The 15049-nt window shown below is 44.8% G+C and overlaps 1 protein-coding gene across 6 annotated transcripts in view; it reads left to right on the top strand.

The window, feature by feature from the left end:
- The first annotated feature begins 202 nt into the window (after positions 1 to 202).
- The window catches only part of PAK3 (p21 (RAC1) activated kinase 3), an 83125-nt gene continuing 68278 nt past the window's right edge, over positions 203 to 15049 (top strand). For 2 of the 6 annotated variants that reach the window (XM_053373836.1, XM_053373837.1), the window contains exon 1: positions 204 to 447. The gene's annotated coding sequence lies outside the window, so the exon portion shown is untranslated. Of the gene's footprint in view, positions 448 to 5169; positions 5228 to 15049 lie in introns of all 6 variants that reach the window. The other 4 variants (XM_053373835.1, XM_053373834.1, XM_053373833.1 and 1 more) reach the window with 4 other exon arrangements.

Genomic DNA, 15049 nt, shown 5'->3' with positions numbered 1-15049 from the left:
CCAGCGGAGGGAAAAGGTCAAAGGCCACTGGCGCGGGGGGCTGGATTCAAGTTTCTGAATGAGGCCGCCCGCCTCAGATTCCCACAGCTGCTTGTCTCTGAAACATAAGATTTGTCTTCCCCTGGCCTGCCAGTGCTATTAGTAGTATTATTATCTGCTCCTTCTCAGCCAATCAGGGCGGCAGGAGCCTGGTGACGACATGTGCTAGGGAACAGCACTGAGGCAGTGAAGCATCCAAGCTACTAATGTTAGGATTGGAGGTCAGAAGCTGCTCTATGGGGAGAAAGGGAAGCCTTTTAATGGACTAAGCCAGGAGTGTGCCTTGCTTTCCCTCCTCACCCACTCCCCATTCTTTCTTTTTTTCCTGCAAAGGGTATTGCTTTCGATGACAATACCAGACCCTAAGAGGCCGACAGTCTGGATACAGCATGACAGGGCAGACTGCAGGTAATGCTTCCCCCAACCTCATTTTCCCCTTTGCTGCTGTTACACTGGGAACAGGGCTGGCCTGTGGACCTTCCGTTTGCAATTGACACCTGAGCCACGCATTCTTCCTCTTTTGCAATCAAGGAGCTTCTCTGTCTCCGCTGCAGGAGAAAGAGGATCCCAGAAAATGCATGCTTTGTTTTTCGTTTTATAGTGGTGCGTAAACCTTGCTTTGGTGGAGGGTTCTTGTTCCTTGTCTTCAAAGCATCTTGCATCTCCCTGCCCCCTTCCTCTCTGATTTGTAAATGTTTGTTTTTTAAATAACAGCAGTGTCAGAAAATCTGGAGACTGACATCTTCTAGCAGTTTAACTCTTGAGGGGATGGAGGGGAAATGGGAAGGGGGGCTTGCATTTTGCAAATGCAGAAATCTGTTCTTGCCGCTGACTGAAGTGTCAACACGGATGTCAGCGGCAGGAGCTGCCTTGATGGGCTTCCCATCGAAAGGGAACAATACATGCTCTGGTAGTTATTCAGATGCACGAGAGAGACGTGGCCTTATTGTAGTACCGACTGTGTGTGTGTGTGTGTGTGTGTGTGTGTTTTCCTGGCCAATGCATTCAAGCCATTTCTGTATTTTCTTTTGTTTTGAAAGGGTGCTTTGGGGGCTAATACAATGTAAGGATGTTCTCCCATAAGGCATTATTCTGTGATCTTGAAATGCTGGTGTTTCTTTTGCTAGGCTTCCTCCCTTTGTCCCAGACCTGTATGTATGGCTACGTTATCCAAGTAAGGAACTGTCACCATGCACTATCCTATTCCCTACTGCTCTCTTTGCTCCTTCTGTTTCATGTCAGGTTTTAGGATCTGTTTGTATTTGGGCACCAGAATGGAAGACGATGAGTGCATCTTTGTTAAGCAGCAATAAGAAGATGATGGTGAAAATGATTTTAAAAAGCAGAGGTGCAAAAATGGGATTGTCTCTAGTATTGTTAAGCATGTGTGACTCAGTGGGCCTCAGCAGCTGAATGCTGATCTTGTTATCCATTTAAAATGGCCCCTATCTCCCCACTCTCTACTAAAAAAAAAAGGGTTCATGGTCAAGAGGTTTATTTTCAGTGTCTCTAACTGGGATGGGACTCTCTGGGCACTGGCATTTTGTCTTCATGTATGGTTTTCAACACCTTTCATGTGCCTGGGGATGGCTCTTCCTTTTGTCAAGATGTGTATCACTTCTTTTTTTAATACTGAGGAAATAATTTGGGGGTTTGGTATGTTTTACACTGCATTTCTTATTGATCATAATTTTGGGGGGGTTTGGAGCTTGTCAAAATTCTGCACCCCTAGGCAGGGCTGCCAAGGTCGAGTGAGGTTTCGGTTCAGCAGGTCAAAGACCAGACATAGATCTGATTGTTTGAATCTTTCACTGGGGCGGGGAAGTGGGGGGATGCGGGGATGGTGTCAACATGGCTGGCTGTTACAGTGGTGGCAGCAGGGGGGCAGGCAGAGGGAGAAAGTCTGAGGGGTGGGTGAAGCAGCTATCTGCTGTAGGGAAAGATAATAGAAAATGCTGGGCCCTGGTGGGGAATGAAATCAAGTGGTCCCCCATGACTCCTCCTTGATTCATAAATTAACATTCTGCAGTTTATTTCTAGATTTTCCAGAGGCACAGCTGGTGGGAGAGGGGAGGGCTGGGAGAAAGGAGAGGGATCATGGGTGGCAGATTGATGCTAAGGAGGAAGATGGGTTTGCTATGCCAGTGAGGAAGATGGGCAGGGGGAGGCACGAGAGCTGCCTGAGTGGGAAATGGGAAGCTTGAGAGAGGAGGGAAAAGAGGAAGGAAGTCAGTTGGTGATGTTCATAGAGAAAGGAACAAGGTGGAAGGGTGGTGTGCAATGAGAGGTTGAGTGAAATAGCGGTATAAGAAAGCATCCTGGTGGATCAGGCCAAAGGGGCCCCATCTTGCTCAGTATCCTGTTCCTACAATGACCAATCAGATGACTATGTGAAGCCTATAAGCAGGGCCCAAGCACAGCAGTTCTTTCTCCACTTGTGATTCCCAGGCACAAGTATGAAGGGACAGCATAACCATCATGGCTAGTAGCCATTGACAGCTGTCTCCTTCATGAATTTACCAATCCTCCTTTAAGGCTGTCCATGTTGGTGGCCACTATTACATTTACCATAGTTTAACCATGTAGTGCGATGAGACACTGAAAGAAAAACAAAGGAAAGAACAGTGTGTTGGATCCTAGGGAAGGTTGATCTGTGTATACATAAGGTTCTGAAGGAGCTCCGCAGAAGTGGAGAGGACCGTAGTACACCTTCTACAGCTACGGAGCTCAGCATGTACATTGCAAGGTGTGAATCGCTGATTGTCAGGTCTGGTTCTAGTTCTAGCTTGGCTGCAAGGTAGGCTGTCCATTCCAAGAGCACACCAACTTTGCAGGGGCTGGCAATTTTATTTATTAAATTTCTGTTCTGCCCTTCATTGGAAGAACACAGGGTGGATTACAATATAAAAACACAAAAATGCATGTTGTAATAACAAACAAAAATAATGACCCCGACACACACTGCTATTATTATTTATGAAAGGATATGAAAGGCAGGAACTATGTAATTGCAAGAACTCTGCAATTCAGATTGTCTACTTCGGCCATTGCAGACCTCAGGTAGTCCAACCATTTGCTGCCATCTCTAGAAAGTGAATATTTGGATAGTTCGAGGCCTGTGAATGGAATATGACTGACAAATGCCCAATAACGAGGATGGACAGTTCCTCTAAGTTTGGGTGGACAGTTCCCTTTGGATAGTTGCAGCAATAATGGTGGGGTATCATCAGACAAAAGAGAGTGCCTGTTTCAGGTGACTGACAAATTCTGTTGCACCTTCTTTGGGTGAATTTCTTCATAACGGAGGCTACAAGGAAACCTTTTCTCTTGGTATTAAGCCATCCCAGCTCTGCATTGATTACTAACTTTAGAATCAAGCTGCATCAGAAAGAAGGCATGTTCATTATTTCAATGGGTCTCTAAGTAGGAATAGTATTGGACACAACCCAGAGTTGCCACATCACTTGCAGCTTAAAGTAGAACAGCAGTAATTGAGTGCTGCTATTTATCCATGTCTGAAGTTTCAATTTGCTGTTGGGTTTTTGGTTTTCAGTGGTAGTGGTATTTTATATATATTCTAAAGGCACCACCTGCTTCTACATGAACCTGCTGATCCACACCATACATTCAAAGCATATTTATACCACTTTAACAGTCATGGCGTCCCCCAAGAATCCTGGGATCGCCAGCTTCCTCCTCACGGAGCCACAGTTCCTATAAGTCTTTGGGTAAAACCGTGTGCTTTACAAATTCTTGCTATGTGGTCCCAATCCAGCTGAAGAAAGGCAGGTCCAGAGACAGGGCAGTTTCTGGTTTGACCTCGCATCTCTGGAGTTCTTTTCTTCATGGTCTGGTTAAGTTTCTGTTTTGCCGGGGCTTTTAAATGTTGCTTTTGTTTTTATACTATGTATTTTTTGCTGCTAGAGATTCTTAAAGATATCATTCATTCCACAATTAAGTGAACTTAATTGATTTGCACTTCCTGGGCTACTGTTTAAGTCCAGAACTTAAATATAGAAGTGGATAGCTCAGTTGGTTAGACCATGGTGCTGATAACACCAAGGTTGCAGGTTCGATCCCTGTATGGACCAGCCGCATATTCCTGCATTGCAGGGGGTTGGACTAGATGATCCTCAGGGTCCCTTCCAACTCTACAGTTCTATGATTCTATGATTCTATGCGTATTAGTCTACAGTTCTATGAACGTTTGCTCTTCACACATTAATTACTTACCTTTTTATGAGGTGGTCTGAGGTGGCTATTTTGCTTTCCAAAAAACCAAAAAAAAAGTATATCAGTCAAAACTACATACCAGAATCTGCTCTGTTAGGAGAAATTTGCACTGAAATGATGCTGAATTTTCATGAGGTCTTAAAGAAAAACACTCCACCAACTGATATAGAAATGTAAAGAACTGAACAAGGGCCACATTCACACCATCCATTAAAAAAGCTATAATACCACAAAGAATCCTGGGAACTATAGTTTTTGTTAAGGAGTGCTGAGAGTTGTTAAGAAACCTCTTTTCCACCCCAGAGCTACAATTTCCAGAGTTCCCCATGAAGAAGGGTTAATTTTGAAATCAGTCTGAGAAGGAAACCACTGGGAAGAAAACAGGGGTCTTCTAACAAACTCTCAGCGCCCTTAGCAAATTACAGCTTCCAGCATCCTTTGGGAGGAAGCCATGAGTATTTAAAGTGGCATCATAGTGCTTTAAGAGTGTGAATGTGGCCAACACTGGAAGAATGAGAAACAGGGAAACTGAGGCTGGGTACACAATCCCATTTACTCTGGCACCAGTGCACTCCCACAACTGGTGTTTGAAGCCCAAAATGCATAGCATTAGTCACAATCCTTGGAAGCCAACTTCTAGATGCTGAGATCCCTTTGCTCCTCCCCCAATAAAATATTTGAGGGGGACAAGCCCTCAAATGATGTTGATGTGCCCTGTCATGTGATTGATTATGCAGGGCGGGGCTTACCTGCCCCCTCCCATACTCACTGTCACAATCCATCTGTATTCTGTAGCTTCATGAGAAATACTGCTGTTTCATGTGCTTTCCCTCAAACCAGCTTCCATCCAGTTTGAAAATGTAATCTCTCATTAAGCTGAGGTTTGTATATGCACAGGTGATGGCTTCACTGAATAACAGCTGTGTGAGGACTGCAGGCACGGGAAACAAATCAGGTGAATAATGTGTCCGGCAACATAAAGTGTGACTTGAAACATAGCAGGAGGTAACAACCACCTTAATGTGTTCATGCCCTGAAAGAGACATGTTTGCCCATCCTTACTGCTTAGCGACTGACTTTACTTCTGTTGCTCCAACCTCCTTTGCTACTTCCTACAGAAACAGATTCCAATGCTCACCCTCAGTCTATCGGGGCAAGTGATGAGGGGATGGAGATTTTCCCAGCGCTTTATTTCTCTGAAGAAAATTTTCCTTTTCATAAGTTCATTACTTGCAATGAATATACCATGCACCGTTCTTTAGGTTGTCGACCTGCATTTTTGTGTCAACAGTTTTCAGTGCCTCTGTTCCCTCCCGCCCTTAAATGTAATTACAGTTGTACCTTGGTTCTCAAACGTAATCCGTTTCAGAAGTCCGTTCAACTTCCAAAACGTTCTGAAACCAAGGCACGGCTTCTGATTGGCTGCAGGAAGCTTCTGCAGCCAATCGGAAGCCGTGGAAGCCACGTCGGATGTTTGGCTTCCAAAAATAGTTTGGTAAACTGGAACACTCACTTCTGGGTTTGTGGCGTTCAGGAGCCAAAACGTTTGAGAACTAAGCTGTTTGAAAACCAAGGCACGGCTATAATGTTAAGTGACGTACATGGCATTGCCATTACATATTTTGCAATAACGTTTTCTACACAATACAACATTTTAACCACATTAAATGTGCATTCATTTCTCTCTCTCTCAAATATTTCTGGTGAAATACGGCAAAAATTAAAGCAGGCTACTTTTTCTTAAAGCTTTGTTTAATACAGTCTCCCCCAACCGGGTGCTCTCCAGATACTTTGGGCTACAACTCCCACTAGCTGGCTGGGTCTGATGAGAGTTGTAGTCCAACACGTGGGCTTTGGCAAATATAGATTTATTGGGGTGTTGTTGTTTTTAATAAGTAAGATAAATATGCTAAAATAGACCATTCTAGGGATCAGAACATTTTCTGATGCAAATCACTCAGTGCAATTTTTTCTGATAGGAAGGTTTTTATAGGAGTTTTTCCAATTCAATCCCCCCCCCCCGAAAATGTGCATCACTGGTCAATGCAGTACTTCTTTCTTGATCCTGCTGAGGCTCTCATCATCTTCTATTTCCCTGCTTGGCTGCAGCAAAGGAATCCTGGGAGCTCTTTGTGAAGGCTAGGAGTCTCAAGCAAGTGAAGTATTATAGTCAAATGGGATTCAGTGTGCACAGCATTGCTTGTCCTGGTTGGCTGCAGAGAAAATCCAGGGACAATCTTAGAAGAGGAATTTTGTGTCACCTCCTTGATCCTTCTAACTGAAGATGGCCAAGATTGAACTGGGAATGGAAGCATATACCATACCACTGAGCCAAGGACCCTCTCCCACACCTGGGCTGGAAGAACTTTGGATTTCAGCAGTGTGGGTGGCGCTGTGGTCTAAACCACTGAGCCTAGGGCTTGCCGATTGGAAAGTCGGCAGTTTGAATCCCCGCGACGGGGTGAGCTCCTGTTGTTCAGTCTCAGCTCCTGCGCACCTAGCAGTTTGAAAGTACGAAGTGCAAGTAGATAAATAGGTACCGCTCTGGTGGGAAGGTAAACGGTGTTTCCGTGCACTGCTCTGGTTCGCCAGAAGCGGCTTAGTCATGCTGGCCACATGACCCAGAAGCTGTCTGCGGACAAAACGCCGGCTCCCTCGGCCAGTAAAGCGAGATGAGCGCCGCAACCCCAGAGTCGTCTGTGACTGGACTTAACTGTCAGGGGTCCCTTTACCTTTACCTTTATCCTTAAAAAGTCCATAACCATCACAGGCTTTCCCTGGTGCCTGTGCCTGGAGGGATATATTACCCCTTGAGGGCTTTCATGACATCAACAGAACCTAACAATATTTTTCATGCATAATTTAACTGACCACCCATGCCCAAGAGGTTTTGGGGCTAGCAAATGAGGCTGCCTTATACCATCTAGCCTAGTGTTGTCTATAATGGCTGGCAGCAGTTCACCAGGTTCTGAAGCAGAGGTCTTCTGCATTGCCTGCTATCAGTTTTTTAACTGGTGATGGCAGAGATCTTCTGCATGCAAAACACATCTACCAATGATCCATGGGTGTAGCTAGGGGGCAGGAGGCATCTGCCCCCCAATCAAGTAAATAAATAAAAATACTTAACTAATAGTAGAAGTAATCAGAATATTTGAAATTGAAATGCTTGCTGAGGTCACCTGGATAATGTTGTGTCACATTCTAGCAATGCAACTGGCAACCCAACTGAGCAATACCTTACCTCAAGGCTCTGCTCATCTCTTTTGCTCAGCCATGCACCACTTGTGCCATAGAGCAGTCATTCAGTAGTACCTTGTGGAGAGTAAAGACTTGGCTAAGGCCGGTGATGACGGGGGAGTCTCTCAATGGCTTATTCTTACTGAGTGTGCACAGAAAAACTGCATTGGGGAAAAAGGAAGAATTTGAGATGGATGTGCTAAAATGACTTCCAGCAAATCCATAAACACTTTATTTAATCTAGATTTCTTTTAAAAAATAAGATGAAAAAGGCATGTTCCTTGTAGTTTTGCAAAATATACTTATTAACTGCATGAAAGGTACTCCCTCGTGTTAACTTTTTCATTTAACTTCCTAGTTTTCAAATGACTGAAGATTTTGACAGATTTTTCTGAGTACTTGGGGTCAAAAGAGAGTGATTTAAAACAGCAGTTGTTGAGACACTTCATTCAGAATCTGCTAGACAGAGCCAGACAGCGGATGATGACAGGTGGGTGTCCTGCCCCCCCTAAATAAATCCTGGTTACGCCCATGCACTGAGCTGTGCCTCTTCCCTTGGAGATGCTACTCTCTTGTTCTCCTTGCATGAGAGTCAGCTGTCTGGCATGTGTGGTGCCTCAAAGCTCCCTCATTGTGACCATTGAAGTACAGGGGAGACGTGAACAGATTGGACTTCCTTGGCTGCAGCTTTTCCTAGTCACAAATACCTTTGTTGTGTCTGGGTTCTGACATTGATGCTGCCCCCAGCCCAGATCCTGCACTGTTGTTTTCTTTCTCTCTCCCCATTTCTATTTCCCGCTGTGCTCTGCAGTGATCTTCCTTATTTGCCATCTGTTTTCTTGCCGCAGCAAAAGGCACCCTGATGTGTATACTCACTGGTCAGGCTTCCAGGAATTTCATAGAAATGAAACACTGGGGTTCTATTCTGGGTGTCATATTATGTTTGCGTGTCTGACACTTGATCTCTGAAGCCTACGCAGCTATTGAATTTTGGTGTACCTTTGGTGTTCATAAATGTTGTGAGAAGGTGGGAAAAGTAGAATCGGGTCAGCTTTAAAAAGGGATCAGGTGCCTTCAGTCAACTATTAAAGCAGAGCCTATTCACATCTGTAGTCTCAGTTCGCATTTTGCATGGTCCCCTGTCACAGACACACATGCAGCTGGCAAGGGTGTCGGCTGTGTTTCCGCACTTTTAATGGGCATGTGAACATCAGGAACAGCGAGAACAAATCTGATGCCACTCTCCCCTTTCATGTCTTTGAGTGCATGTGTGAAAATGGCTAATGCATTTATTATTATTATTTATTGCATTTATATCCCACCTTTTTCCTCCATGGAGCTCAAGCTGGTGTACATGGTTCTTCCCTCTTCCTCATTTAACCACAACCCTGTGAGGTAGGTTGGCCTGAGAGATGGTGACTGGCCCAAGGTCACCTAGTGAGCTTCGTTCATGGTTGAGTGGGGATTTGAACCCTGGTTTCTTGGATCCTAGTCTGACACTCTAGCCAGTGGAATGAAGTTGAGGGATGGAAACCTGAAGGTCTCACTTGTGTTATTACTATTGCTTTTGTCTGAGCCTGTCCTCTACTTCTTCCACTCTTTTTTTGTGCCTGTCTTCCTTATCCAACTACTTCTACTCAATGCATAAGCATGGGAAATGCACAGAATTGCAGGTGGCAAGGAAATTATGCAGGGCATAGAATCACAAGTACAGGTGTTAGAATCAGCTCTGTTGTTGTTGTCTTTTTAAAAAATGAATAGCCTGGGCAGCTTGGGTTTATAAACAGTGCATGATTCATACCTCTTTTGACCAAAACATCAAATTAGCATGACTTGTTGAGAGAGGAGGTTTTCCCGCTTCCATTTCTTCCTATGCCTCTGGTTGATTCTCCCCTGCATGCCAGCCTTTTTGAATTCTAGATTAAGTAGATGAGTTTCAAGAATTAATTATGGAAATTAAGTTTGCACCATTTGCTGCAGCTTTCACTTCCTTCTGTTCATTCACATCTCCTCACCATCACATTAATGATGTCCACATATGCATTTATGAAACTATGGTCTGGTTTGCACATAGCATTAATCCAAACCATAGTTTAATGGGAAGGAGCAAGTGTGCAGATATCCAGAGTGAATATTGTGGCTACTCTGCTCGTCCTTGGGTCCTGCTTCTCTCATGCTACCAGTGGTTTGGCTAACGCAACATGGGAATGCAAGCTTATATTTTGTCTCCCCCAAACAAACCCCAAGCAGCAAACCAATATTAAATCTTGGTTATTGCAACTCATGGTTTATTCGGAGCAAGATATATCAGGAAATAGGGTTTTGATTAAGTCAAATAAAGAAGACAAATTATGGCTTAGTTCTGGACAGCATGGCAGTATCAGATTCAGGGAGGAGTGATTTGTATGTACTCCGGTTTATTCTCCCTAAGCCATAGTTTGGCTTAGTATTCAACATAAACTGGGCCAGCGGAAAAAAGTAATCACATATTTCATGCAGTGTTTCATTGGTGCACATATGCACTGCTGCACATGTGACAAAACACATTAAAGACTCTTGGTCCAACCACATGTACAACATCATACTTGGGGTTTGTGTGTATGTGTGTGTGCGCTTTACCAATGCATCTGTGTGCATTGGTGATGGAGAGGTGGTAAATGTCATGACTGAATGGAAAGCTGTGTCAAACTGTGCATGCAGAGTGTTTTGTACAAAATTTGGATTTATTTTTATTTTTAAAGGAACAATGAACAATTCTGGATATGTCAATCTCAGTTTAGAAACAGGACTGGGTAATTTGGAAGTCTAGTCTCCAGGGAGGCCTTCAGGTGAGAATTTTGGCAACATTACTGATGGCTGCCTTTTCTACCCCACTTGTAATTTGTACAATTGTCAGAACTGGATGGCTGTTCTGTTCTGTGCTAGATTGGTGGATATTTCTGAGCTACAAAGGTATCTCAATTTGCCCCCAAGCAAGGTGGGGGACAAGGATTGGGGGGAAGGCATGTGACACGCCCACCACTAGTTTTGCAGATCTGTTTGGAATTTTCCACAGCTACCCTTAAGTGAAAACAAAGACATCAGTGCCAATCCCAAATATCCTATGTAACATATAGTTTGGCATTTATTTATACAGTTATCAGATCAGTTTAGATTTATTTCTTACAACCACCGGTTGTTACAATACGAAGCAAGGAAGATGAGCATTTAATAACAAATGAGATGAGAAATAACATTAACTTAATTAAGCATAAATCAATAAAAAAACAATTAAAAGACTGGCAGTCAACCCAGCAAATGAAATAATAATAAGTCCAGCCTAACTGTACCAGCTTCCTGTTTTGTTTTTATTAACCATGACAAATCAAATAAAAATGATGGAAACATCCAGGATTCTCCAGTAGTCTTTTATATTTGTCTTAATAAATATATAAAAACAAGCTTGTGCCTTAGCTAGTGCCATTAGGAAGGCAACAACTCTTCTCTTTAGCTTGATATCCTTTTCATTTTATCTTTTCACACTCTACCATTAGGCACAGTAGAAGAGATGCTTTATATGGAATATTTTTAGGGGCGGGGAGTAGACAGAGCAGGGTCCTACATGGCTTCCGCAGGGCTCCCTAAGCTGGTCTGCTGCCCCCCAGTGTAGTGGAGGCTGCTCTCCCATTGCCAACACTGAGGTAAGATTGAGCTGCCAGTGTGTTAGCTTCTGTATGTGGAATGCAGAGGGACACCACCTTATCTTTTGCCTCACGTAGCAAAGTATCTTGGACCCATCCTACACACAAAGAACATGGTACCATTGGTGGTTTTCCTCTAATACCTTCTGTTAACAATTAAGCAGATAGTGGGTAAGATCCCAACTTTGTCTAATCAATAGCAGAACTTTATGGCGTCTGTGCTAATCTGCCTACAAGAAGTGTAGAAGACATTAATGGAAACCTCACAATAATGATTTCATTAAGCAAGCAAAACTTTTTGATTTTAAGTAAGCAGACCTGTGAACGTGGGTGTGCCCTCACCCAGTCCCCCCCCGCCTGCCCCTTATTACTTACATCCAGTCCAGAGAGTGGCCCTGCCTGTCAGCTTCTGCCTCCTTAGCTCAGTGTCTCTTGTAGAACTCAGCAGGGAGAAAGATGAGGACAAAACTTAAATTAATTGGCTGTGCCTGCCATTTTCTCTGACTCCACCTACTGTTGGTTTCTCTGCCTCTTGCCCTATAAGCCACAATTGGCAATAGCCAGCAGTGGCTTGGGGGGATATCTTTATAGATATTCTTATATCTATAAAGATATATCAAATAAAGGGTCCTTTTTTAAACTTCCAATACTGTGCCAAGGTGCATCATTTTGGCTCTTAGAATTTTGTTCTGGATACAGTGTAAGGTGATTAGAACTTTGGAAGTCTCAGGTCCCTGCAGGTATTTGGAGCTGAAGGGAGGGCCTGTTTTCTCCCAGTAGGGAGCCAACATGATGCTCTTGAGATGTTGCAGGTCTTCATCTCCCACCATCCTATCCCTGACCATTCTTGTCTGTGGAATGCTCTCCCCAGGGAGACAAGCATGGTGCCTTCTTTTATATGTCTTTAAGTGCCAACACTTAAAGTGTCTCAGGCTTTTGGCCCATAATTTGAAGTGTGGCGCTGTAGGATCTGTTAGTCCTGCCTTTTACTTGCACAACTATGTTTTTCAGGGGGTGTTTGGTGTGTTTTTTTACTTGGTTGTTATTCATTGCTTTTTAGCCTAAGTTCTTTTGGGATGCTCAGGGCAAATATATGGACTAATCAATGTAATTAATCTTTCAGAGGTTATAAGAAACAAAGATCATTATGCCCTAGATAAAACAAAATGACTGCCTTGGTTTCTTCCATCTGTCTGTCTGGTCGTTTTAACTGTATCTAGTTTTGAAATTGTTTTGTGGGTCTTTGGACCGCAATCAAGTTTTGATTTGATGTAATTAATAATATTAGTAATAGGCCATGCTGGACCACCAACTGCTACCTTCTGTAGATGTTTCTCCACCATCTGAAGAACTATAAAGAAGGTCCAGCAAAAAAACTTTAGACCAGTGATGGGGAACCTCCAACTCATGGGCCTCATTAGGCTCACCTGGCCTCCTCATTTTACTCGCAAGGCCATTTTGGCCAAGCCCCCCTACCTTATAACTGACATCATATATATTGTCAGGTGTGGGGCAGGTAAAATGCAGCTCCCATGGGGTTTGCTTTTGCAATCACTATCATGGTTGTTAGGGACGCGGGTGGCGCTGTGGGTAAAACCTCAGCGCCTAGGACTTGCCGATTGCATGGTCGGCGGTTCGAATCCCCGCTGCAGGGTGTGCTCCCGTCGCTCGGTCCCAGCGCCTGCCAACCTAGCAGTTCGAAAGCACCCCTGGGTGCAAGTAGATAAATAGGGACCGCTTACCAGCGGGAAGGTAAACGGCGTTCCGTGTGCTGCGCTGGCTCGCCAGATGCAGCTTGTCACGCTGGCCACGTGACCCGGAAGTGTCTGTGGACAATGCTGGCTCCCGGCCTATAGAGTGAGATGAGCGCACAACCCTAGAGTCTGGCAAGACTGGCCCGAACGGGCAGGGGTACCTTTATCTTTACCTTTATCATGGTTGTTGGGGCATGCAAAGTGCCTCTGCTTGTGTGGTTTGACTTCAAACCACATGAGCAAAATTAAATATGACACCATTGTGCCATCAGGTGATTGGCATGTAGGTAGTTGGCTGGATCTGGCAGCCCACTCCTACCTTAGAAACTCAGAGTAACTTGACTGGTTTACTATAGGTCACATGCTTGGATATTTAGTCTTGGGACTGGCTTGCATGCATATTACATGTTGCTTAATGACTGTCAACAGGGACGCGGGTGGCGCTGTGGGTAAAACCTCTGTGCCTAGGACTTGCCGATCGTATGGTCGGCAGTTCAAATCCCCGCAGCGGGGTGAGCTCCCATTGTTCAGTCCCAGCTCCTGCCCACCTAGCAGTTCGAAAGCATGTCAAAGTGCAAGTAGATAAATAGGTACCGCTTTATAGTGGGAAGGTAAATGGCGTTTCCGTGTGCTGCGCTGGTGCTGGCTTGCCAGAGCAGCTTCGTCACGCTGGCCACGTGACCCGGAAGTGTCTCCGGACAGTGCTGGCCCCCGGCCTCTTAAGCGAGATGGGCGCGCAACCCCAGAGTCGGACACAACTGGCCCATACGGGCAGGGGTACCTTTACCTTTAATGACTGTCAACAGCAATGATGGGTCGGTGCATCCACTAAATTCAGAGGCAGTACACTTGTGATCATCATATGCTAGGGCCAAGCAATGGGACGTGGCTGTCTCCATTTTGCTGTGATGTGACTACCACAAAAACAGCTAGGTAGTGCCACTTCTGGGAATAGTGTGCTGGAGTAGATGGTCCATTGGTTTGAATCAGCGCAATCAGTTATTATGTTGACAATGGTCTCAGACAACTTTTTGCGTCAGAAACAAGCTATTTACAAGCTAAGTAAATAAACCAACAGCAACAATTGTGCATGCTTTCACACACATACACCCAGCATGGATCAGATTGTTCCCAAATTGTACTCCTGATAGCCCAGAGAGAAAGCCAACAGAACTATGGGCCTCACCGATAATCAGCGTAACGAATTGTGGCCACATCTATAAGATTTAACCAGTATGTTAGCCTGAGGCATACCTAATGCCTGTTCATTAAAGGATCAGATGAGCATGCAGGCAGCATTCCAGTTGTTAAAATATTCATGTGCCAATAGGAGTGTCTGTTCCTAAGACAGGCAAACCTGAGCGTAATGCATGACAATCATATGGTTCTTGACTGGTCAACATTAAACCAATTTTCTACCCCCTTGGTTACCTGCTTTTCTTACTGTTCACAGCAGTTCCCCTGCGAATTACCCCAGTACTCACAGGTTGCTGTTTTTCTTCAAGTAGAGCTGTTGCATAACTGGACTGTGAGTTTGCTTGCTGTGGGCCACTGGTCCTGCCTCACTGATATGCCTATGGAAGAGTCTATCATTGTCCCGATAAGCTGCTTCTTACCTACCTGTAAAAGCCAGCATCTTAGCACACTGTAGAACAGGGGTGAGGAACCTGTGTGCCTCCTGATGTTGTTGTATTCCAATTCCTGTCCACCTGTGTCAATACCGCCATTAGTTAGAAATGGTGCAACTTGTAGTTCAGCAACACCGGGAGGCAGGGGTAGTGCAAAACAGGAAGTGCTGCTTTGCCCTGCCGCTGCCATCACCACCTACCTGCTCCTGCCTGCTCTGCTGCCGCCACATGCTCTGCTGCATCTGCCACTGACGGAGAAGCAATACCACCAATAGCCCCAATTTTGGGCAAGATTGTGCCAATTTGGGGCATGATCTTGCCCAAAATTTGCACTGAGTGTGGTGCCACTTCTGTGCCAATGGTGGAGGTGGCAAGGCAGGCAGGGCACCCATAGGTGTACCTGATGGGGAACTTCTGCCACCTGAAGCAGAGATCTCACCCTGCCTAATAGCTGAGCTGGCTCTGTCTGGAGGAACAC

The sequence above is a fragment of the Podarcis raffonei genome, chromosome Z (genome assembly GCF_027172205.1).
Source record: "Podarcis raffonei isolate rPodRaf1 chromosome Z, rPodRaf1.pri, whole genome shotgun sequence".
NCBI lineage: Eukaryota > Metazoa > Chordata > Lepidosauria > Squamata > Lacertidae > Podarcis > Podarcis raffonei.
The sequence above is the reverse complement of the archived record's forward strand: the minus strand, read 5'-3'. Positions and strand labels throughout refer to the sequence as shown.